The 26,168-nt window shown below is 39.0% G+C and overlaps 1 long non-coding RNA gene across 1 annotated transcript; it reads right to left on the bottom strand.

The window, feature by feature from the left end:
- Nucleotides 1–1,260: 1,260 nt before the first annotated feature.
- On the bottom strand, nt 1,261–15,329 carry LOC133364327 (uncharacterized). The gene is made up of 3 exons (XR_009757915.1): nt 14,129–15,329; nt 12,187–12,293; nt 1,261–1,397 (listed from the first exon to the last, which is right to left on the bottom strand). It is a non-coding gene; the product is annotated as an uncharacterized LOC133364327 (long non-coding RNA).
- Between the last annotated feature and the right edge of the window lie 10,839 nt (nt 15,330–26,168).

Genomic DNA, 26,168 nt, shown 5'->3' with positions numbered 1-26,168 from the left:
AGGCAGTCCATTACTATTTTTCAGAGTCTTCTAGAAGCTATTATGTACATTTTGTATGTTTTAACAGTTCTTAATTTTAGAATTTCTAAAGGTGTCAGAGCAGGTAACATTTTTAAAAAACACATTTTAAATATTCCCAAATTCCAAGGAGATGGGCTACCTCTTTCCTCTGGACTTTTTTTCTGCCTTTAAGATGCAGTATCATGATCCTCTTCATGCTTACTTAAAGTAAGTCCAGCCATGTTAAGTGGGACTTACTCCTAATTTAGTGTGCCTAGGACTGAAGCCGTGCAGCTTAAGTTATCCGATCAGGACTAGTAGCAGCTACTTTACACTTTTGAAACTCTGTTCTCCCTGAATTTTGCCCAAACTTAAGCAGTGGTTTTTGAAGAAATTTAAGTCAGGTTTCGTAAGATTCTGTGGTGGGTTTTCATTAGCAAGGTTATACTGGAGGAGTTTTGAATATTTATGTTAAACCCATTTTATTTTAACTGCCAGTGGACAAAATGCTTCTGTACTATCCTGGCCTTCACTCACGGGCTAAAGGTTTAGATTAAAAACAGATTAAAGACAATATACAGTAATCTTCACTCTTTCTGATTTTGACACAAAGTTTCACTGCACATGCTGGGACACATTACTACAAATTCCTTTTCTGTTGATACATAAAGATAGGATTAGAAGTTTAAAACACACACACATGCAGAACAACTTGATAACTTGACACTCACCAAAGGATGAATCTGACAAAGCTACGAATATACATCTTTTGTATGTGCCTGGTCTAAGTATCATTCTTGGGAGATACAAGTATCTGAGTCTTCAAGTCCAAGGAAATGTGTTTAAAAATTGTTGCCAGTGGTAAAAAGAGAAGTACACCACACTGAAAAAAGATGGCATAATTAAGGCAATATCACCAAGGGTTTGAAAAAAGGATTGTACGTAACATAGTATAATTGCAGACTTGCAATAATAGTAATGGGTTTGTCCTTTTTTGTCCTTTTTTTTTACTGTAATAAGAAACTATTATCTGAGGTGATTAAAACTGTTTCAGTCTAGGAACTGCATCAGCACCCATCGCCATAGAGACATAGTAACATATAAAAAACGAATAAAGCAACCTGAGGAATGAGAGTTCCCCAATGTTTGTATGGCAAGCCATCATTTGTCTGGCAACCTATGCTTGCTTTCTTGAGATGTCCATGGTTATGATACTGCATGACAGAATCACATGTACACCTACCTTCATAGAAATGGGGATGATTCAGCTCTTCAAGTTAAAACACTGGTCAAGCAGTGCAGAATAATTGAAAGGATCTTCATATTTGTGCATATTTGTGCAGCCAGCTGCTGAATCCACCAATGCCTTTTATACTCTGTTCAGTCATATGACTCACCTCATGGAAATAAGGTGTTAAAGCAAGAATTAAATAGATCGATTTTTGTTACAATATAAATTGCAAAAAGCTGGCAGTCTACAGGTCACTTTTACTATGACTATAATTATATACATAGCAATATTGCCAGGCAGTGGCAGAATTAACTCTGTAGTGAAGAAGAGAATGCAGGGAAGCCTGTAGTGAGACATTTTGCCCTTTCAAGAAGGAAAGGTATCCCTTTATGCTCCCTGGGATTCAAACCTCTGTGGCTCCACTATACATTTCTTCCACTGACTGCCCATTAATCCTTTGCACTGCATAAACCTTGCTCAATGAAGCCTTAAACACAAGCTACCATGCTGACATAAATATCTATCATTCAAAGTAGTACAACAGCATGTTCTAAGATTGGTATATTTATTATCTATATACAGTATGTTAATCTGTGTGATAGTTCTCTTGACAAGGTGCAATAAAACATTGAAAACAAAATGTAAAAGACTTAAAATATATATACGACAGTCAAAATACCATGATAAAATTAAAGCCATCTCAGAGGAATGTAAAAAAACCTCTCTGATAAATGCACAGGCAAAAATATCTACGTCAGTCTTGCGTGATGGTAATTAACAGTGAAATCTATAAAAAGCCTGGGAGAACAAAAAAGTTGTTCCCACCTTTTCCTAAATAGCATAAATCCTTTCAAAATGCTGAGCACATCCTGGCTAAGGCTTCAATCCAATACATGTCTACTCAGAAGTAAGCTCCATTGGGTTCAATAGGACTTATTCCCACATAAGTGTGTACTGGATTGAAGTCTTAGTCTCTCTCTTGTACAATTTTGGTCTGTATTCCATGGCAGAGGTCCTGTCTGCCCAATCACCTCCAGCTAGGGAACACAACAATGGCTGCATAAAAACAGGTTTTCCAGTTACTCCCAGGTTTTATATAGCTATATGGGAACTGAGTTATTCAAGTTCTCATTCACTAATCTTCTACAGATATGTGGAATGGTAGGTGGAATTTGACTCTCAAATGCTCTAAACATGAGTTGTGTGTCCTTGGCTTGTCCTTTGTGTCCAGGAAACTGGAGGCAAGTCAAAGTTGATGGATTCTGTTCTTTTTGGTGTTCTGTTTTCTCCTTTAAAAAATTGTTTCTGTGTACTTTTAGTGCTTTATTTGATTTTTAATATTATAGGGCCACAGTTGTAACCCTTCAAAGGCCTGAGCCAGGTGAATCACATTCTACCATTATAATGAGGATCATGGGTGGAAACAGCTGGTTCCATGGCTTATAGTTAGAAATTAGTTCAACAAACTAATGAGTTCAATCATGGCAGTGTAGGAGAGATAAGTTTGAGGGTGGTTTATCTTGAATGAGTTAAATGCTGGATGAGATACTTTGAGAAGTGGACATGTGATGTGCATTTTTCTTCCATAGACATTGTTAAGGTGGTGGCAGAAATATTTGTCCATTTGCACTGTGTGTTTTGGAAATGGGTTGTTGTGGTAGGTCCAGGGGAACATTTATTATGTGCTTTTGTAGTGTAACAATAACCCTATTTTTGTATTTTTTACCAATAGTAATTAATGGGAAAGGAATCCATAATAGTGTCACCTGCACATGCTCTATATGAACCTGTTGTGAAAGAAAGTGAAACAGAAAGTGAAAGTGAAAGAAAGGGAAGGGTTCAGTGGAATGTGGAGTGAGAAATGAGCAATAGGCCAACTAACATTACAATATTATGGAGAGTTACTCTGCCCTAATCTGGGTCCTTACATATAGCTTAGATGTGATTAAGTTTGAATATTGTAACAGAGCAATTCAATAACCAATGCCATCCAAAGGTTTATTTATTTATTTATTTATTAGATTTATATCCCGCCCTTCCTCCCATTAGGATCCCAGGGCTTCTGGTGCCATTTAACTCAAAAGGTTCTTAAAACTAAGGCTCTCTTTTTCTCTCTCAGTTCTTTTGGTGATTCTGCACTATGGAGAAATATTAACCTACCACACAGGATTGTTGTTCCAGGATTAGAAAACTAATCAAAACTGTGTGTGGAAGATATACAAGAGGAGTAAAGAGGAACGCTTTACCTGTGGCTATCCTGCACTAAGCAGGGAATTGGCTTAGGTGACCTTTAAGGTACTTTCAAACTCTTATCATTCTGTGTGGATGGTATTGGTTGCCAGTTGGGTGTTTGTAGCATGGAATGGCAGCTTCAGTTACATGATAGCTTTTAGTTATATAGACTCCATGGGCTGTATCCAATGCTGCAGTTCCGCTGGTGCAATAGACTTCCATGTGTGCAATGGAACTTCCTTTCCTGTCCCCTCCAGACCCCTCATGCCCTCAGAATAAGCCCCAGAGCATAGGAAGACCTGCCAGAAAATGTCTGGGGTAGCACAGAGAGGATAGGAAACAGAAGTCCTGTTCCACCAGCAGAATTATGCTCGTGAATCATTGGAGGCAAACCAAGTGTCTATTCCAGTGGACAGACAAATCTAGGATTTAGATCCACCCTTGTGCCATTAACAGCTGTCCATCTCCAAGATATCAATCCAGCTTGAACTAACCACAACATAGGATACCAAACTATATACACATTGCTAAAAATAATAGGTCCATCAATTTCTGCAATTTCCTGCATTTTGGAGCTTGAATGAACAAAAAAAGCCCTTATCATGCAAAGTGAAAGGATTTTGGGTTTATTTAATTATACGTTATATGTTGTTTCTTTTAGCAGAAGCCAGTTTGGAACCCACTTTTCCTCTGTGTCTTCCTTCTTTACATGGTTGTTAAATTTTTATAAACAAAATGTGCATGGCAGGGTTCTTTATTACCTAATCAAAATAATGGCCCTGTGGGGGTAGAAATATACCTGCCTTCACCAAGTTATCTGTGCCTTGTATCTACTGCCATACCAAGGCAGTACAGTGGCTAAATTGTGGATTCTTCACCTCTGTAAAAGAAAGTCCTGCCATATAAATATGGGGATATAACCATGGAACGTATCTGAGTATTTCACTGCTGGAATGTCTCCACATGATCGTACACTTGTAGGGCATGAGGTTTTGACATGTTAACATCATAACGTAAGTACAGATGACATGGTCTAATCACTGATTAACAAAATATGCACCAGAGTTCCAAAAAATGAGTCTTTCAAAGGAGGAAGGGGAAGGATAATTGTAACATTGAGGCAGGTGCAGACAGACCTTTTTTAAAAAAATTACAAAATGTTTCAATCCACACAAATGTAATATAAAAGTACATTTCAGAGACTACTTTTACTCTCTCCATTTGATGTTTCAATCTTAAAAATAATTAATGTTGGGATTTTAATATAAAATTATTAAGTACAGAATAACTGAAAAAAATGAATAAAAAGTGAAGTAGGCAACTGAAAGCAACTCAATAAAGCAATTCACAGCATTTTGAAAGTAACTGATCCTTACTTAGCCTGGCTTTCTTCATCTTTTCTTCTGTTATGTTTTACTCTGAGTCCTTTGTGATTTCTCTCATTTTCCTTTGCTTCAACCACCTTCTTTCTCCTCTTTGTGTTCTTAACCCTAATTTCTAAACACTTCAGGGAAAAAAGCCTATTTGCTTTACCTGAGGAAAGAGTCCATTGAATTAAATGAGAATTTCAGGTAATTAAAATGAGCAACATTTGACCCATAGCCAAAGCAGACTTATATGGTGGGGGAATTGAATCGGGAGCTAGAGCAAGAGTTACATCACTAAATTTTCCTAATACAAAATGAATTCACCTTTCAGACTTGTAGCACTGTGGAAAAGAAATGGAACCAATCAAAGGGGAAGGGATCTTGGACTTAATCTATAGTGCTGCACAGGACCTGGTGTGAGATGTAAGTGTTGCTGAGCCAGCTGGACTCAGTGACTTCATTTCAGCACTGTCAAATTCAACATATTATATATGTTAAGTGGACAGTCATGTTTGACTTCCAAAGAGGTAACACAAAAAATGAGTGGAGTGGTAAAAAGGAAGTTGAAAGGGAAAGAAGAGTCAAAATGCTCCAGAATGCTAGGGGATTGCTCAAAACAACAATAATAGAAGCTCAGCTGGAATGTATATTGCACAGCAGGAAAGGTACCACCAAGGCCAAGAAGATGCCAAGGACTTATCCACATGGTGGTTTACTGTGTGTTTGCTGCTACTAACAACAACTCTTAATTCACATCGTTCACATGGTGTTATCAGTAAACAGAAGCTATTCACACAGTTTCCTCCATAAATACATACTAATTCAATCCGCTCATAACATGAAAAGTGGAGAAAAATATGTCTCCACTCCACTCATGGTTGTAGATACTTTGCTGCAATGTTTTTAGGTGAGTGTGTCAATTGTTACTTTTCCATACACCCCTTTCCATGCCCACTATATCATTCCTTCTTTCATTTTGTTTCCTTTGGATTGACAAGCAACTTTTGGCTGCTCTCCTCAGTTCTGCTGGCCTTTTTATGTTGCTGCAAACAGCCACAGAGGGCAGACTGACAGTGTTCTACACAATTTACTGCAACAAGCAGCCCCGCTTCTTGACAGATGAAGGGTGCCTTTATTTTTCCCCCCAACTTGAGTGCAAAGATGTGATATTGCTCAAAGGTTTCTACTTTCAGCTGTATCAACTCAAAATAAACTCATTTCTAGTTTCTTTGTAATTTCCATGCTGGGTACCCAATTTAACATATCTAAAAGCAGGTGATTATCTGGTGATGCATTAGGGGACTAGCCCTTCAATTTCAGCTTGCTGGGGCACTTAAGTAGCTTTTGTGTAGATGAAAATTGAAAAAGTATCAATATATAAGAACTCATAGCAGAAAAAATAGCAGCAATATTTACCTGTGTGGATAAGCCCCAAGTTTGCTGGCGGCACCTAATTATTTAGAATGGTAAGAACAAACGGAGCTCAAAAGGGATCTCTCCAAATAAAGTGAATGGTCATTAAAATGGCAAGTGCAATTCAATGTAAGTAAGTATAAAGAGATACACATTGGGACTAAAAACCCTAGCTTCACATACATGCATATGGGATCTAAAATGGTGATTCACTAGAAAACAGATCTTGAAGATTTGTGAATAACTTGATGAAAATGTTGCCCCAGTATGTGGCAGCTGTGAAAAAGGCAAGTTCCATATTCAGGATCATTAGGAAAGGGGTTGAAAATAAAACTGTCAATATCATAGTATATATGGTGTGACCACACTTGGAATAACTGTGGTATAGTGGTTAAAGTGTTGGAATGGGACCTGGGAGACCAAGGCTCAAATTGCCACTCAGCCATGAAGCTCACTGGGTGATGCTGGGCTACTCACTGTCTCTCAGCCTAACCTACCTCACAGGGTTGTTGTGAAGATAAAATTGGGAGGGGGAGAACCTTGTTTGTATGCCACCCTGAGCTTCTTGGTGGATATAAATGTAATCAATAAATAAAAAATACACTTCTAATTGCAAAAAGAATATTATAGAGCTAGAAAAGGATCATAAAAGAGCAATCAAAATGAGGACTGAAGCAACTCCCTATGAACAAAGGTTACAATGTTTAGGGCTTTTTAGTTTTGAAAAAAATGAATGAAGGGGACATGACAGAGGTATATAAAATTATGCCTATTGTGGAAAAACTGTAGTTTTTGTCCCTCTTTCATAAACAAGAACCTGGGATCATCCAATGAAGCTGAATGTGGGAAGATTTATAAGAGACAAATACTTATTCATACAACACATAATTAAACTATAGAATTTGCTCCCACAAGAGGTGGTGATGGCCACTAACTCGGATGGCATTAAAAGATTTAAACAAATTCATGGAGGATAAAGCTATAAATGGCTAATAGCCATGATGGCTGTATACTACTTCCAGTATTGGAGGTGCTATGCTTCTAAATACCAGTTGCTGTAGAGCACAAATTGGGAAAGAACTGTTGCACTTATATCTTGCCTGTGGGCTTCCCATAAGCATCTGATTGGTCATTATGAGAACAGGACACTGGACTTGATGGACCTTTGTCTGATCCAGAAGGGTTCTTATGACGCTTGGTTTGTTCCATAGTAAAAACAAAACATGGCTTAGTGTTATGTGCAAATGTAGCTTCTTTCAGTCAATCTAGAGTACCCCTAGTAAATCATATTTGACTCTTCTACTCACTGTGATAATGTCATGTCTTCATTTCAATGCCACCACTGAGTCCCTGTGCACGAGTCCTGAATTCCTGTTCTCATCTATAAGATTGTTTATATGTCTACCCCATAAACCACCATGTTTCTTAATTCTCTACAAAGCCTCATCTTTTGTTCCCTCTGATGCTTCTGAGCTTTTTCATTTTAGCTTAGAATAGCAAGCTTGTACTCCTTGGAAAGCTGGGTTATTGATTTTATTTATTTAAAACATTTCTAAAATTATTAATATTTTAAAATTTCTAAGCAGTATACAAAAATGCAGCATAGACATAACAAAACAGTAACAAAAACAGATGCAAACAAACAGTAAAACAGTATTATAAAAGCAAAAATTCAGTAATAACATGGTCCAATCTTATGGTTCAGGGAAAAACTGGGCAAAAATATATGACTTTAGAAGAAATCTGAAGCAACTGATGGATTGTGCTTCATGTATGGCAGAGGGAAGGGCTTCCCAGGGTGCAGGGCAACGGTGGAAAGTTTCTATTTTTGGGCCACCATTCTGTGACAGACTGTAGGATGTGGTGCAATGAGTAAAATTTTGCCAGATGATCTATACAGGGACAGGCATAGACTTTTCCTGAAAATCCTTATTACCACACCGCATTTGTTCCACAAGCAGTTAACCCTCCTTACACATTCTCCCTTCTCCTGTCTTCTTCCTTCAGTGCTTTTTTCCATGCAGTCCAATCCCATGCCTGTTTCTGTGGAAGCAATTCCCACTGCATTCAATGGGTCTTAGGGCTCATTCACATGGGGACTTACTCTGAGATCGGTGCTACTTGCATGCCTGTTAAATTTGCTGAGTTTACATGACATTTTAGCCCATGGGAAGGCAAGTCACTGCTTTCTCCCTTAAATCTGAAGCAAATCAATCCAATTTGAATGCAAAAAGGAAAGAAAAAATGCCTCAATTTTGCTTCTCTCCTGTTGTGTAGGTACTTTACTTCAATTTTTTTTTAGTGGGTGGGCTCTGTTATGTCCCATCAAGTGCTTAATTCTTGTTAAAGATGTTAATGAAACAGAAATGCCTTGTAGGAAGGTGGGGGAGACAGAGAGAAGGATGGAAATGACTGGAGGGGTTTGGGCGAGGTTGTCCTTTCCCAAGAGACCTAGGAAAGAACTGAGGAAAAAAGAACTGCAAGAAAGAAATTACTGGAAAAGGAGCCTTGCCTGCTTTCCTGTATGCAATCCTGAAGCTGCAATCCAATACAGACTTACCTGGGAGTAAGTTCCATTGAATCTAACAGAGCTTACTTCTGAGTAGACATGTTTTGGATTGAAGTCTTGAATATAAAAAGAAAAAAACCATAGAGAAGAACATTTTTGAAAACACAGCCAGTGTGTTATGTGTGTGCAGCAAGATTCCCCCCACCCGAGGAAGTAAACATGTGAATTGGGGGCGGGGCCATAAGGAAACAGCAGTAGTAAACCTTTCCAGAGGAATGCCATGTGAATTGAAAGTAAAAAAAATGTAAGTTAAGCTCCCATGTGAACAGGTAGTCTCAAGTAAGTTTACATGGTATTGCAGCATCAGGCTCCAACCCTGAAGGGGAAAGATTAAACCAAAATGGAACTCTATACAATTCTAATCCCATAAGAGCAGTAACAGAATTTAATGAAGTGTCAGAGCCACATTCATAGTCCCACCAGTGCGGAAGTGGGTAGGCTACTAAGTCTTGTATTTTCACCATGCCAACTCCCAGGCTGGTGAATCAAACAGGCTTGGATTGAATGGGCTTTCGCCCACCTGCAGTTTGAAGAGATGCAATCAGGAGCTCTGAGATGGCAGAGTTCCACTGCCAGTGGTCAGTGAAAGATCAACTCAGGCAAAGCTGGGAGGAGGGGTTATCTCCACTTCATCCAAACTTCCAGCACTGTGGATCAAGGGTATGGATTGCTCTGACCCTCCTTGTAGGTTTCCTCCCCAAAGGCTGAAAGTGGTTTGCTCTATGTGGAAGAGGCACCCTAGTGCTTGTATGGCAATTGTCTTATAGCAAATAAAAGAACTGAGTTCTTATCAATGTATCCTTCATAAAATGAATACAGTGTATGTGCAAATGCAGATGTCAAATTAATACGCAATAAGCAGTAATGATAAGAATATTAAGAGTTCATGGACATTATCTGTCCTTGCAGCCTAATAGTATCAGCAAAGATGGAACTTCACTAATTTAAAGAAACCAGTTGAAATATTTTAAATAGGTTATTTTTTAAAAGTATGTGGCAATCTTTTGTTACCTACTATTCTGCTCTATTCCTGAAGAAAACTGGCTGAACCTAATGGGGTTTCCTACTGAACTTTCATGCTTTCTGTTAACTGGCAGTGACCACTAGGATTGACAAGCAGAGCAATCACCTTTGAGAAGTTATTTCCAAGGATGTTAAGACCATGAACCACTTTCATTTGCAATGCCTTCTTAAATAAATGCTTCAAAACAAAGTCAGCACTTGATCTGCTCTTTGAAAAAAGGGTGTTTTTGTATTTGACAATGCACTTTACCACTGAGAATAAAACATGCATTTATTTTTTCCAGTTTATTGTTATTTGACTGCAGTGGAGTTACAAAGTTCTTATGCAAACAACCATTTGTACTCTGTTCAGAAAGGTGAATCTATGTGAACTCAACTAGCTAGGAAGATAAAAGAATTCTTCAGATTTCCAATGCAGCATTTTCTGAAAAGATCTAGGGACATAATGTTCCAGTAGTTGCTACTGAACTAATATTAATCCTAGGAATATCTGTTAACTGCGTATCTGTGCATCACAATGACTGGAAAAATGTAACTGTGGAAAAATGTTTATTGCTGGGCTAGAAGTGCTACAAGAGTGTCTACAGTTATGTTGTATGAAACTTGCTAAATATTTTCCCACTGGGGCTACTGATTGCTTTCCTAATCTCAATTAGGAAAGTAAAAAGTCAGTTTCCCCACAATAATAAGCAGTTGTATATGTCTGCTAAAATTCAGCTGAAGAGTCAAACTTTTTTCAACTTCTCAACTAATATAATAATAGTAATATAATTTAAGACAAGAGAAATTTGGAACATTTTCTCACTTTCATTTTGTATCTTTACCTAAGCAACAACAGTGTAAAGGTTTTCCCTTTTTCTCAAATACTGGAAGAGGTATACCAGCACTGAGGAATACCTCAATAAGATTTATAGAGGCTGCTGCAGTTGGCCTTTGGTGGCTCTGAAAATCCATTGAATGGTTCCCTGGTCAATTTCCATATTTTGCAAATCAGAAATGAAATAAAGTCTGTGTGTTGTGAGGCTCACATGAGCTGTAGGAAACACAAAGCCTTGACACACAGTTCACTGCCAAGATCTCTTTTGATTTTGTTAGGTCCAAACCCAACACGCAAGTCGCCCTGTCAACCCCAACTCGCTTATTACACCCGGGAAGAGTGCGGAGTTGAGTGCAAATGAACCCACTATCAGAGATCAAGTAACACGAGACAAAAACCTTTGCAAAGGGGACCCAATACTTACAAGCCGAAGCAGGCCAGCATGGGAACCTCGTTTATTGGTGTTCAAGGGTTTATATAGGCTTACCCCGAAGTTTACAATATCGGGTTCACGTCATAAAATACAAAAGAAGCAATTGCTAACTGTCATAGCTTTGGGGCATATGTAAGGAGGTAAAGGGGTACAGGGGGAAGGACAAAGTGGAAACATCAAGACTATCTCTTAGACTCTATGTCTGCATATTTCGCATGTCCTTGAGATAAGCACTATGCAGGAGCAGACAAAGGCAACTATTGAGGGGAGGCCCAGCTGCAACCGGGCGCCCCCTAAACTGGAGACAGACATGATATACTTTGCTTACATATCAAAGGAGTTTTACAAGTCAAGGTTTGTGGGACACTGGAACAGCATTTGACATTCCTATGCAAGGCACATTAGTAACAATAAGCAAGGTTATAAGCATAAATGTGATACAGAAATGCATAGTAGGGACGTGTCCAGCTTAAACCGGCTTTTATTATGCGAGCCACTGGAATGTAGGTAAGGGTCAGGTCACCAGGAAATAAACCGACATTTTATATCAAAAGTCAAATAAAGGCCACTTTGGTTCTATTTCCCATAAAGCCCAAACTGGTTTAGATAGGACACACAGTTCACTGCCAAGATCTCTTTTGATTTCAACTTGCAAACAAACAGGATATGTAATTATATATCACAGGCCAGTAGTTGTGCAGTCCAGCTGCATTAACAGCTTCCCTTAAAACAGAGATTTCTTTATTTTTACAGCAACAGAAGAGTAAATAATTTATGTACCATTATAATTTTTAGTAAGAGCTTTAATTTTGTAGATGTGTTGATTGGTAGGTTAACGTCTCAGGTTTTTTTAAAAAAATAATGCTTTCCTTTCAGATTTCCCAGAATTTAAAATAAATATTTATATATTATGTCCTCCTTTTCTATGTATATCTTTCTAAAAGCCTGCTTATTTTTCTTACACTTTCCCATAACTTTTAGAATTTTATTTGCAAAGACCAGTTACCAGTCACCAGATTGTAAGAAAGTATCAGACAGTGACCAGAAAGAAGTAGTGTAAAGAATAAGGTAAATCCCATTTAATAATGAGCATAAAGTTACCTTTGAACAATGTGCCTGCAGATCATCAGAATATATCCTTCTCTCCACGAACTCTGTGAAAAATTGCAGTCAGAAGACAGGTAGTCTGTTCTTGCTTCTCTTCTTTGCTGGAAGAATTTAGGAAGATAATACCATCTTTATCCTTGGAGAAGAGAGCTGAAAGAGTACACTTAGGATGTATCATGTTCTGTTATTCCATACAATGCCAAATATACTTCTCTGTCAAGTCTCCCAAATAAATGGGCACTGCAAACCTGGAAGAGTTTTATCTTTTGCAATAACGGTCTTTAGAAGACCCAATCTCCAAACTCACTTCAAGCGTTTCTTCACTTTTCTTATTTCCCTTTATGTAAGGCTCATGATAACTGGCTGAAGGGGATCAAGCAAATATTGGAAATTTAAATTTCATGTTTGAATATTTGGGTATAAAATTAGCTCCAGTATATACTATTAGTTACTTAATTGAAGAGCCCTTCTTAGTGTACAAAATGTTCTGAAATGATTTTATTTTCTCTGTGCTTAATTTCTAAAGTGTGAGCTGCCAGCACTTCCCAGGTGTCTTCCCTGAGGGTATGCTTCAATTGGCAAATATATACACATGGGTATAAAGAGTATAATAAGAACAGTGTGATTAATAGGTTTGTGATACTTTGCAAAGCTCAGATGTATACAAGACAAAAAGTGACATCTGTATACACTTGAGTTTTGCACAGAAATATCACAGACGACCTGGATCTTTTGCATTTCATGGCCTTTTGGTTTCACTGTTTCCATTTTTTCCTCTGTACAATTGTATATATATTTCTTTCATTTATTGGTGGGTTCTATTCCAAGAAAGCTTATGCTACAATACATCGTACAGTGCAACTCTGGGTATGATTACTCATGCATAGTGAATCCCAGTGTTTTCAAGAGGGCTTACTCCCTAGTAAATGTGTTTAGGACTGTAGCCTCTGTTGTTTTCCCCTCAGTTAAGTGTTGGTTGTAATTGCTTAGGAGTTATGGAAATGAATAGTTTGCTATTACATCAAATGTTTCAAGGCTGAACTCTTTTATAGAAAGCTGGCTCATTAAGGCAAGCTTATAATGTAGTTACCAGGGTCTAACACCAGCTGAAGTCAATTGGAGGAGTATACATGGACAGGAATCATACATTTGTCCTGTCAGTCTCTAAGCAACCTTGCAAAGCAGTTTAGGCTTAAAGATGGCAACTTGGATAAGGTCACCTCATGATCTTCAGGGCTGATGAAGTACTTGGATTTACCACATCCAAACACTAGGCACTGTACTACAACTCAGTTTCTCTTTGGCAAGATCTCATAAGTCATGTTTGTTGACCATTTTCTCTACAGCTATCACATTATTATTTTCATATTTACCTTTGTGTAAGGTAGTAGTACATTTAATATCTGATATGTCATATTTTCACACTTGCAAGTCTCCCCAGCAATCCTTTTCTGCTGCACATTCTATCATGATCATGCACAGTGACATGTCACCATACCCCCCCCATTCTCTTAGCCCCATGGGGCACTCAGTGTTTCCCTGCTACCAATCCTCCTTTATAGCCATTTCCATCTTACCTTTGCCCTAATTCCACCAATTGGGAAGATTCTGTTTGCTGCCAACTTGCTCCTTCCTTTCTTGTTTTTCACTCTATCCTTTCTTTTTTACCATTGCCATTCTTTCCATACCCCTTTTCTTGTCAGTCCATCTACTTCTTATCATGGCCCTTCTCTCGCTTGTCATTCCACCCGGTCTGCCATTACTACACCAGCTTTTTCATTATTCCTCTTTGCCGTTATCACCTCTGCCGTTAAACAAAACCAGCCGCCTGCCGTCATCCCTCCCCCATTCTAAAAAGGGCCATTCCATTCAGACTTCCCCGTCCTCGCACGCGACCTCTTTCTTCTCTGTCAGTCATTCCTCTTACTATAGCCACCTTATTCTGTCTCCTTTGCTCCACGTCTGAAAACCTCATGCTATTCCATCTGCTCCTTTGGAACAGGTTTCTCTTTCTCCTTGCCTCCATTGACACCTGCTGGCATTCGCTTCAAAGCCCCGCCCCCTTCTTCATTGCTATTCCAGCAACCCTCCTTCACGCCAAAAAAGAGAACGAGCTGGCTCCTGTGTCACGTGCCTTTCCCGTCCTCTCTGACGGGGCTTATGTGCCCCATTCACAAGCGTTAAACGCCAAGCCGGGGAGTGAAACAGTGGTGTACCTTTAAGGCACGTGAGTGAGAGCGCGCGTAAGAGAACCCCTGCCGGCACATCACTAAAACCCCTCCATTAACAATTGCTAACTCGCCTCCTCCGTGACTAAAGGGCGTTCTGGTGGGAGCGCTCCTCCTGAGGAGGTTAATGAGGGAAGCGGCAAAGACCAGCGGCAGCCTGGAGCTTGCCGGCTAGGAGGAGGAAAAGGAGAAGCTGCAAGCAGCAGCCGTCTTCGGATGCTGGTAGACTGTAGTGGCCGCTCGCTGCACGCCGGCTCCTTCCGCAGATTATGCGCGTCTCTTGCCTTGCCCTCGGGTGCCGGCGGGGACAGCGGCTCATCTCTTCTCCCAGGCACCTGGAAGGAGCTGCTGCAGCCTAAGACGTGCCACTCGCTCTCTGCCTCCAGCGGAGTCCTTTTGCTCCTTAACAGCAGCCGCCGTCACCACAGTCGTTGTCTTCTTACCCTTCGTTTTCCCACCTCATCCACGCCCGGGCAAACCGGAGCTGACGCCGGCCACAGAGCTGCTGAAGCTGCAGGCAAAGAAGGAGTGAGCTGGCGGGACTGACTGAGGTGGGTGGGAAAGCCAAGAGAGGAACCGAGGAAGACAGAGAGCGAAATAACTGTCTGCCAGAATCTAAGCTCGGTGCCAATAAGAGGCTGAGGAGAGCCGCGTCTTTTTTGGGGTGGTGCGATTGTTCGCGCAAGCCACAGGATCGGACGGCGAGGCTTCCTGGCTTATTGTTGCGCTCCGGCGTGACTGACGCGGCGAAGTTCGACGCAAACGTGTTGCTCGCCGCCACTGGCGGCAGCTCTTCTCCAGTGAGTGGGTCCTGCAGCGCTGCCTTTCTGGAGCCGAGGCTGAGGCCATTCCGCGGAGAGCGGTTTTAACTCTGCTTGTCCTGAGCTTGGCACAGACCCAGGACACAGGTACGCTCCTATTTGGCTACGCTGCTCCGGAAGGAAGGGGGTACGGGATGACTGAAATTCTATTCTCTCAATCCTGCCAATCCTTCTCCCCCCACTTCAATGGGTTGTGTGTCAAACTTTGCCTCTGCCTTGCATATGGTACTGACAGCTTTCCCTTCTCTTCTTCTTCCCCCTTTCCCAAATGGGTGCGCCTGCCCTAGGTGAAAGCGCTTGTGCACTAGGAGGAGCCAAGACCCTCCTCCGTTATAGGAGTCGCTTGAGCCCGCTATTATATAGATGGCGCCTTTGAATAATTGGCCTTTGCTGCTTCAGATTTTCCGCTTTGCTCCGTGCAAGAGTTCAGTTGGGGAGGTAAATAAGTTTTGAAGCTGCAGGGAAGTAAAGGAGGAAGTTTGTTCTCCCTGCCGCTTGATCCCGGGAGGGAAAGGTATTTTGTATCTTAACTTTTACTCCCTCTTCTCCCATATTCCAGGTCTTAAATTGCCTGATACCTCAGCAGTAGTGATGTAAATCCTGCGGTTAAAAAAAGAGACACCTTTTTCAGGCTTGCATGGATCAAAGATGCTTTTAGGTAAACATATTTTGAAAGCATCGTATCAAAAACATGTATCGTTTTTGAAGGTGAATTTATGTCTATTTTGATACCTCTTATATAAACCTCATTGCAAGTACACATGTGATATTTTTAAAAGACCATTTGGCTTGCTTTGGGATTGTAAAAGGTGTATGTGTGGCTTGTACATCTATCCTGGTCTTTATGCAGATTATGCTAACTGAAAACTCTGCCTCTTTGATACTGTTTTTACAGCAAATATTATGTCCTTTTTCTTTAATTTTAAAATGCTAAGTGAATGTTGAGCACTACCTTGGACATGAGGTATCCCAAGATTGCTAAAGCCACCTGCTGAATTGTTTGATGTTACACCCCCCCCCCCATGTTGGGAGTTAGTTGTTAGCCTTGTACAGGCATCCAGCAGATGGAGCAGTGGAAAACTGTATCAGATTCTTCATTATAATGACCGCTTTCTAATAATAGCTAAATAAAAGGTTATATTGCATACTTTCCAAAAAGGAGAAAAGGTTCTCTGCTGTTAAAATTACTGATTGATGTATCATTTTTTCTTTTAAAAAAGTTTTTTTGAGTGGCTGGTAACATGTAGTTTATAATTCTGTTTTCTCTGCCTTAGATGCGTTTCTTTGGTATTAATGACTCCTGTTTTTGTGTGTGTGGGGGGGTTGTTTTTGCAATGTATAGTGAAATACTTAAGCCTTGATGTTAAGAAGTTAGGTCTTTGTGACTACATAACTGCAGGACTGTAACAGTTGAAGGTAGAAAAGGGTGCCTACAATTTAGATGTGTGTAATTGTATCAATTTGTTGCAGATAGTTTCAAGTGATTATACTTGTCAAATGGTTAATTCAGAACTCCAACAGAACTTGTCCTGCACTCTGATTGGAAATGAACAATAACAAAAGTGTTGGTTGCTATGTTACAGCAGTGCAAACTTTTAAAAATAAAATATTACTAAAACATGGAAATTGGTTATGGTTGGGAATGAGTTTTAGTGGTTCTGTTACTCAGTTAAGCTCCTTTAAAAATTATGACATCTAGTAGGTTGTACTTGTCACCATTTCGTATCTGTACTACTAAATGTGAGTGTAACTTCAGATTTGTTTTGTTTTCCTCCCACCACATCTTGTAAAACTACAAGATAAAATTTGCTTTTATAATTAGGCTGCATTCCAATGTAAGAGACTGCAGTCTAATGCAGATAGTAAAAAAAGGGTCAATGTCCTGTTTTAAGCATGATCAAGCTGAAATTTAGTGCCATTGATTTTCATAATGGACTTTGATTTTCCATTGATTTTAATCAGGAAGTAAAGTGTTCAACTTTGACTGAATTATGCCCTTTAGTAACCATATCGAGAATCTCTTCTAAATTAGTTGTTACTGTGTGTCTTAGTTGGGTATTTAGTATCTTAGAGAAGAATGGGGTTAATTTTTGTTGCTTTGCAAGTATATGTAGTAGCAAGGGCAATATAGAAGCAATCCATTTCATTGTTCTTGTTAAAACTTTATTTTTGCTTGCTAAAAGTCCATTTGTCCCCCTTTTTCTTAGGTTAATAAAATTGCTATATTCGCTATCAAAAGTTAAGTGGGACCTTCAAAAGTTAAATTTTAAATGTGTTTACAAAATACTATTAATATTAATATTACTATGTTGAAGACTGCTGGAGGGAATAATCCATGATTAAAATAGATCCTTTTTCAGGTTTGATATGTATCTTCTAACATAACCTTTTAAAAAAAATCCTTTTTTTAAAAGGTTTTGTGGGTATTTCAGGTAGGAAATGGTCCTATCACTTAAGACCACTCTGCCCTCACTGGTGTTAACCTCTCTTGATTGTCTTTGATGCAGCTATTTCAGCAGAGTATCTATCTGTTAGTCTTTTAAGGAGCCACAAGATTATTTCTACTTCTTTTTGCTTCAGTGGGACTGTGATTCAATAGTTGGTCTAGAATTCTGTTTACTTGAAACACTTTGATTTGAGTATGCTTAGACTCATTGAAATCAGTGGTACTAAATCAACTTCATTCAAAGTACTTGCCTGTCTGGATCAAGGTGATAATCAAGTCATCAGTTCTTAAGAAAGAAAAAAAGTTTCTAACTGCTGGTTAAACTAGATGTTCTTCTACTAAAACAAAGATTCACCTAGGGAAAAGTTGAGATTTTTCCTCAACTCCCACCATGCTCTTTTAGGTGTCTGATGTTGCTTGTGCTTTCTTCTAGGTCAGGTGAAATGTGTGGACCTTCAGATATTGCTGAGCTCTAACTCCCATTAGGCCTAGCCAGCATGGCCAGTGGTCATGGTTGATGGGAATTCCAATCCAGTAATACCTGGAAGGGCAGGGTTCTCCTTTCCTGTTCTAAGGGCTGAATACAGAAACATGGTCATGTAGAAACTGATGGCTTGTGCATTTTCATTTGTTTGTGTCTGCTTGCTGCTGAGTGTTCAGAAAGGGAATGCATTCAGAGTTGTGTGTGCTTTTGGGCTGCATTTGATTGGGTCCATACATGATGATGGTGGTAGGCTACAAGTTGGCAAAGTATTTGCTACCATGTCAGAGATGTCTGTGGAGATGGATCTAATCTGACAATGTAAAATAAATTCAGTGCCTGGAGAGGTCATATGTAGCTCTGAGCTTTGCTTTAGAGGAGCTGCATTCCTTCAGTTACAGTGAATTGAGTAAAAGTTGGAGTTGCTAGACAGATCAAGCTGTAATGAACTGTTAATTAATCTTCAGTTTAATCAGTATGTATTTTTGAAAAGAATACACACACATATATACACATTCTTTAATTCTAAAATCTGAATTATAAGACTTGAAACTGTAGTTCTACATTTCATTCTTCTTGTTATACATTTGCTTTGACCATATAGCAAACCTATAACTGTGTAAGCAGATTTTTTATAGAACTGTTATTGATACAGTACAATCTGACATGATGTAACTTGAGTTTTGGTATTGGGTGATTTGCTGTTCATTAGTATATAAGTGGATTTACTAGTATTATGATGAAAATTGATAATGTGGATATTGTTATCCAGTGTGTTAACTGTTTTTAGTCTTCACCCAAATGCAAGGGAGCCATTGCTACATATGATAATTTTTAAAAAATGTTTTAAGGAAACTATATTTTATTTGAGGGTTGTCCACTTGATTTTGAAGGTTCCAGGTAGGTAAATCACACCACCTAATTCTACTACTAGAAGCTAAAGTTTATATTTAATGTGCTTGTCCGAGTGCTTGAAGCAGTCTGCATTTTAAAGCAATCTTGGTATTAAAAGCTAGTTGAATCTAGATGATTCCAGTTTAAATTACATGACTATGCTCTGTTACAATTCTCTAGAGAAGCTTGCGAACAACCCACTTCTGACAAACTGGTCTGGAACAAATATTGTGAAGGTTTTCTGATATAGTTCCAGCAGAGGGTATTTTAAAATAAATTGAAGCTGCACTGAAAGTAAGAGCTATTGGACTTGTCTGGGTAGACATGTACAGTATAAGAATGCACTCGGACAGAAGCACTACTGATCATAGGATTAGGTGCAAGGGTCTTAAATGTTCACAAAGAAAGAGCTTGTCCTTCCTGAGGTGCTCACCCATGCTCTTAAATGTGCATATGTAAAATACGAGGATTAGGTTACAGTTTTTGTAGTTTACTATATACCCATATCCTACACAATAAAAATGTAATATAATGTCTGTAAGACTTTTGGCCACTACTAGTTTGGGATGGTTTCATGTAGCACCAAACAGTTGGTAAGATAGCATTCCTTTCAATGTGTATCAGTTTAGGGGGAAAGGTTATAGGCTTGACCAAAACAGTTATTCAGTTTTATAAATAGTTGAGCATAGAAACTAGGAGGAACCAATGACTTGGACAATTCCTATAAATACTCTTAACTACATGTGCTGTGAATACCCCTTCACTGTGCATAGAAGTCCCTCAGAAGTCTAATTGCACAGAAAAAAACAGTAGTGGAGGGAGCAAAAGTTGAGTTGCACTAACTCAGGGTCTCTACGTTGGGAGCTGGGGGATAAAGCATGCTGGAGTTAGCCTTGGAATAGATGTAGCATGCAGAAACAAGGAGAACTCATGTGGGCAAAGCACTTCAGGAGCAAGGGCTAAATCCAAGGGTGAATGTGTGAGTTTGAATAGTATTCTAAATAAATGGGAGAAGTCTCATTTTAACCTAGTCAGATACTTCTCATATAGATAAATGAAAGAGAAGGATCATTATTTAAGTATCATTATTTATTATCGATATCAAGGCAACTAAACCTTTTGTATGTTGCACCACATATGTACAACTTTTGTATTATCATGCTAAACACAAATATTATTCTCTGCCATGTAAATCCAAATTCTATGCCAAAATTTATGCTGAAAACTCATGTTACGTATCTTAATATGGATTATGTTTTGAGCAACATTTAGCTTTTTAAAAGTAGCATTAGTTAATGTAAATCATGTGATTTATGATATTAAGCTAAAACATTGCAGCTGGATGTGAAGACTATTAAAATGGAGATAACAGGCAATAGAGATTTTACTCAACATAAATTATGCAAACCAAAACAATATATAAAAATATGCATATGTGTTCTGATTTTGCATTCTTTATTCTAAGCTTGATGTTTTGGTTTAGAAGCAGAAAATTACTGGAGACTTTGTGGGAGGAACAGGTCACGTAGGACATAGAGAACCTGAAGCCTCTCTAGCTGGACGCAGGACTCTCCTTAAGTCACATGTGCTCCTGAGCTGCACCTTCTTGCCAGTCCTGCTTTGCACCTTCCTTTAGTATTTTTGCCAGGCTGGAATAAATCCCTGAATTCTGATAATGCTCCTTGTTTTTCTGGATAGATAATGGAAAGGAATGTGCAAGTGTAGAAAAACTAGCCTACTGTACAAAGGTAAAAATCATATTCATCATTTTGCCCACTTTTGTTTCAGATCATGCCCACTTTTTTCCTCTGGTCCCACCCACCACTGGCATGTGGCTCGTGGAAAGCTGGCCAGAATGGAATGCGGCCTTTGGCCTTGAAAAAGGTCACCCACCCCAAATGTAGAGGCTTTCTCAACAGGCAAATGCAGCCTTTTCAGATACCGATTGTATGTTTTTTGAATATATAACAATGTTTATAATAGCAAGAAACCTATCTTTCAGAAACCTAGGCATCACATGATATTGTTCCAGTTGTTGCAATCTACTGACTTTTGTGCAAATCAGGTATTGATTCTGAACATTATAAGCTCGGACCATATTCATTAGCAAATGGTAGTGATGTGCATTACAAAGTGCTTTAGAACTGGATTGTGTCCTGCAATCCATTCCTTATTCCTTTCTCTGACCCTGAAATAACATGCGATTATTTTGAATTCTTTAACAGGGGGATAGTTATGATTTTGAAGAGTAACTAACACTGTTGATACAGATTACTTGTGAACTACCATCTCTTACATTTATTCTCTTTTTCACTGTTTTCTACTGCTAACATTTTAATATAAAAATAGTATGTTTGTGCTGTCTAAAGACAGCTGGGTTTTGAACTCTTGCAATCTAGAACTCTTGAGGATGGATTCTAATGGCTTTTAAATGTTTCAGTGTTAATTAAGAGATAATGTGAATAGAATAGTCTGTTTTGACAGGATAATGATTTCTTACAGAAAGTAAATTATGCAGCTTAATTTTTTTTAAGAAATAGAAATGTTGTAAATGCAAAGCCAAAATATTAGCAGTTGCTTCTATTCCTATTAGTTTCTAGAGCATCGATTCACAAATACAGGTGTGTTAGGATTTTTCTTCAATTTTCAAATACATTGTAAGAATATAAGAAGAGCCTGCAGGAGCAAGCCAAAGGCCAAACTAGTCCAGCTCTCTGTTCTCATTATGACCAACCAAATGCTAATGGGAAGACTGCAAGCAGAAACTAAGAATATGGTACCCTCCCCATCTGCAATTTCCTTCAGTAATGGAGGTGCATAGTCATCTTAGGTGGTAGCCGGGGATAACCTTATTTTCCATGAATTTATATAATCCTCTTTTAAAAGCCATCCAAATTAATGCCCATCACTACCTCTTGTGGGAGTGAATTCCACACCTTGTGCAGAATTACTTGATTTTGTCTGCCCTGAATTTTTCAACATTTAGCTTCATTGGATGTCCTCAAGTTCTAGTTTTATGAGAGAGGCAGAAAAACTTCTCTGTCCACTTTTTCCATGTCATACAAAATGTTATACACCTCTACCAGATTACCTCTAATTGCCTTTTCCCTAAATTAAAAAGCTCCAAATATTGTGACCTTTCCTCATTAGGGGAGCTGCTCCACCTTTGATCATTTGGTTGCCTTTTTCTGACCTTTCTCCAATTCTACAGTATCTACAACTGTACAAAGTATTCCAAGTGTGGTCATCATAGATTTGCATAACAGCATTAACTGTTGGCAGTTTTATTTTCAGCCCCTTTCCTAGTGATTCCTAGGATGGCATTTGCCTTTTTTTTTTTTTACAGCTGCCGTACAGTGGGTTGACATCATAATCAGGCTATCCACAATGATCTCAAGATCTCATTCCTTGTGAGTCACTGCCAGTTCATACCCCCATGAGCACATTATGGCAGCTCAGTTAAAATGGCATGTTACTGTCTAATGACTTTTGATGTCTGTCTGTATTGTTGGACACAGTATATGCAGTACTGTCTATGATTATTAGATTAAAAATGGATTTTATTTATTTAATTTGAAAACATTTAAAAACTACTTGATCTAAAAATGTCTTAGGTCATCTTTGCTTGTTAGAAACTGGTCAGAAATAAAGCTTGCTGTTAAACTGTAAAGATCCTAAGATGTTCAGTTGCAATGAAATGGCTGCAGCGAATTTGTGTCTTTTTGGATTGTGCTGCCACTGCCCACACTATAGTCTTATGTCTTCTGGTTCTCATTTGTAGAGTTTCAGTCCTGCAGATGTTTGTTGTTCAGTTGGAAAATAAGATAACACAATTCTGCCCAGGGATGCAGTCATCCAGGGTTGTGGGGGGTCTAGACGCCATACGATTTTGGGAGTAGGGTCCCAGTACAAGCCAATCATCATGAAAGGGGAGCATGTTAGCCACTGAGAAGAGTCTTCTCACTTGGCAAATAATATGCTTCCTTAAACTTTGGTGCTGATTGGAGATAATCAGAGTGAACGGAAGTTCTTCATTCACTGAGAAGACTCTTCTCAGTAGCTAACACACAACTCCCCTTTCATGCTGATTGGCTCCTACAGTACGTGAGAAGTGAGCTTCATGGCAAAGTACATTGGTCTCCCAAATCCTATTCCCACACTAGGCTTCATTTCTGAGTTTTGAAAATAAAATGGTTTCTGGCAACATTTCGTTCCCAGAGAGGGAAAGTTGGGGTGGGGACCCTTTGCACAACAGTTTTATTCTGGTTCTACAATTCTGAAATTGCAAAAGAGACAGTTAATCCTGGGTGTATGGCTGTGAGGAGGTGTGGTATAAGAATGATGAAGGGACCCTGCACTTTTGAATTTGTAACTGTACTACAGGCTCTGCCTATTGTTTTGAAATCCAGAAGGATTGTAGGTTGCCAAGGATTGTAGGTTGGCATTCCTTCAGCAGCTTTTGTATGAATGTGGGTACTATATCTATTGACACAGGAGAATCATGTATGTTTGGGAAAAATGATGTTGGCCACATGACACTACTGAAATCATGATAGTGATTTTTCTGCTTTGATAAAAAGAAAACAATGGAAGATTGAATATTGAAGGTCACCCAGTGACCTCAGTATTTCAACAAGCTTCTGTAGAGTGCTATAAAGGCAGAATGATCCTACCATCCTTTTACAGCAAGAGGGGGAAGTTATGCTGGTAGAGCAGCTGCTATTTCTTTGCTATTTTGCTTTAGGGATGGGAATGGCATTGCCTTTCCCCCCCTACCCATTTACAACTGTGGTAGGGAGTTAATGAGATTAGCCTTGCATGATTGTGCCATTTATATGGGTGTGTTCAATCACTGCTCTGCCAGTAGAATATCTATGCCAGTGTTGTACCAGGTGTGTGTGTGTTCCAGTGTCATAAATCAAATCCTGCCAGCATCTCTCTTTCCATGAGCAAAGTGGCACTTAATCTGCTTCCTATGACCATTCAGCCATCTTTCTGGTGATTCCTATATTGTTCCCTTAATATGCTCTTATGCTGTTCACTTTTTTAGTTCTCAGATTGTTTTTATGATTGTTGGTTGTCATCTTTTGTGAGCCACATTGGTATTAAAAAGAACAGAATGGTTGGTTATGTAAATCTTGACTGTGATGATAGTTCCTGTTTTGTGAAGCTTATTGGGCATATTGGCTGAAAAACATCTACCTCAGCCTTCATCCTTCACAAAACAGTTTTTTTTTGGTGGGGGGGAGCATTATATAAATCCAGAGCCAGTCTTGCCAGTCAGCCCAACAATCCCCCAGATAGGGTAAAAGATGCACAAGTTGGTGGCACATGAAATTAAGTACTTTTCCCCTTATCCACAGGAGAATAGTGCTCTCCTAAACTCACATTTAAAAATTAAGTAAAACAAGCTTTTACCTAAATATTGTTTTTAATGTGCATTTTTTTAAAAAAAATACATCGTACATAAATTCATGGTGCTTGGGGGGGGGGAGGAGTCCTGAACAATTTACAATCTAAAATATCAGACTTCCCATGCATTGATCTAGTGTTGCCATATTTTTCCCCTAATGGGGCTCCTTCAGCTATTAACAGGTGCAGTGAAAACAAGCAGAAGTTAACAGATGCTGACTTCCCAAGCACAGAGATTTATTGATGGGGGAATAACAGAGCCTTTCCAACTTCTGCCTGTCATGCAGTTGTTAAAGGCATACGGAGTCCTGTCAGGAAAAAAAAGATGGCAACCATGTACATCTCTTTACAAAAGGAAATCCTGACATGTTGTACAAAGAGTACTTGTACACTGTTGGTTATGAATGGGTAGAAAGGAGGGATGAATCAAATATGACTTTCCCTGAAGACACATACTATCATTAATAATGTCTGTGTGTGCCTGTAGAGCTGACAAACATGCCCAGCTCTACTTGATAGTTCTTTTATCCAGTTCTTTTGCAATAGGGACCATCGTACACAGAGACATTTCTGTGACAGTTTATTCTGTTTTACAACAAAGAATAATAATGGCAATATTGGAGCTAAAAATATCAATTTCATGTAGGTCTAACAGAATGCAACTTAGTTAACTTAGTTGTAAATCAGAATGTTTCTGTTTACTGTGAGGACAGCAAAGGGGAGACTATTAAGATTCAAAAATGATACTTCATCACATAAGTGCTTTGTAATACTTAATATGTGAAAATCCCTATAGCTGAAAGATGTGTGTTCTAAGATATCTTGGTATGCACATTAGCAAGGTTTGTGACTGCTATTCTGGTATCTGTGAGAAATGAATGTGGCATGTTTTTTAATTGTGTTTTATGCCATCCATTAAGCTTGCTAATAGATTGCTGGTGTGTAATTGGATACCTAGATTTCTACTAGTGTAGATAACCTTACTATAGTCAAGATATTTTTAGAAAGTGCCATGCAGAATCTTCCAGAAAACCTTTCTACCCCTACTCCGTACAGTGTCACAGTATTCATGTACTCATGAAGACTTTTTTGCTGCTCCTTCAAAGTGCCTGGGCATGGTCATACACAAGTTCTTCTGCTTTAAATCAAGGGGAGGAGAGCTTGGATGGAGGAACCCATGCAGGAAAGGGTGTGTGATGTGCATATGTCTGTGTTCTGAAAAGTGAATTATGTAGTGTTGACCCTGTAACACTGAAAACATAGTGATGTAGACAGTGCGGGGGCTTTTTCAGTCTTACTGGTATGTTGCCATGGCTGAACACTCCTGGTGATTTGCCTGTTCCGAGACAGAGACTTGTGATCAGCGTTGGTCTGGTAGAGATGCTTCTAGGCTAAGTAGCATTCTCCTAGCACTTCCGTGTACCTGATATGGCCATCTCCAAAGTTTGGTGGCCTGGACAGTTGCAAAAGTTAGATGTGTCTTGACGGAGACATTACTACCACTTTGTGTACCTGACTGGGTCTTGCATCAAATGGTGTGACAGCACAGAGGAATCTGCGTTATTCTGTTTGCACATCCCATTTCCTTTCAGTCCTCTAGTGAATAAACTGGCTGCATCCTGACATTTTAATTAAGAAGCCTTTTATAGGTGAAGTTTTAATGGGCCAGCAACTGTTGAATCAACCTTGGTATC

Source organism: Rhineura floridana, chromosome 9, assembly GCF_030035675.1.
Source record: "Rhineura floridana isolate rRhiFlo1 chromosome 9, rRhiFlo1.hap2, whole genome shotgun sequence".
NCBI lineage: Eukaryota > Metazoa > Chordata > Lepidosauria > Squamata > Rhineuridae > Rhineura > Rhineura floridana.
The sequence above is the reverse complement of the archived record's forward strand: the minus strand, read 5'-3'. Positions and strand labels throughout refer to the sequence as shown.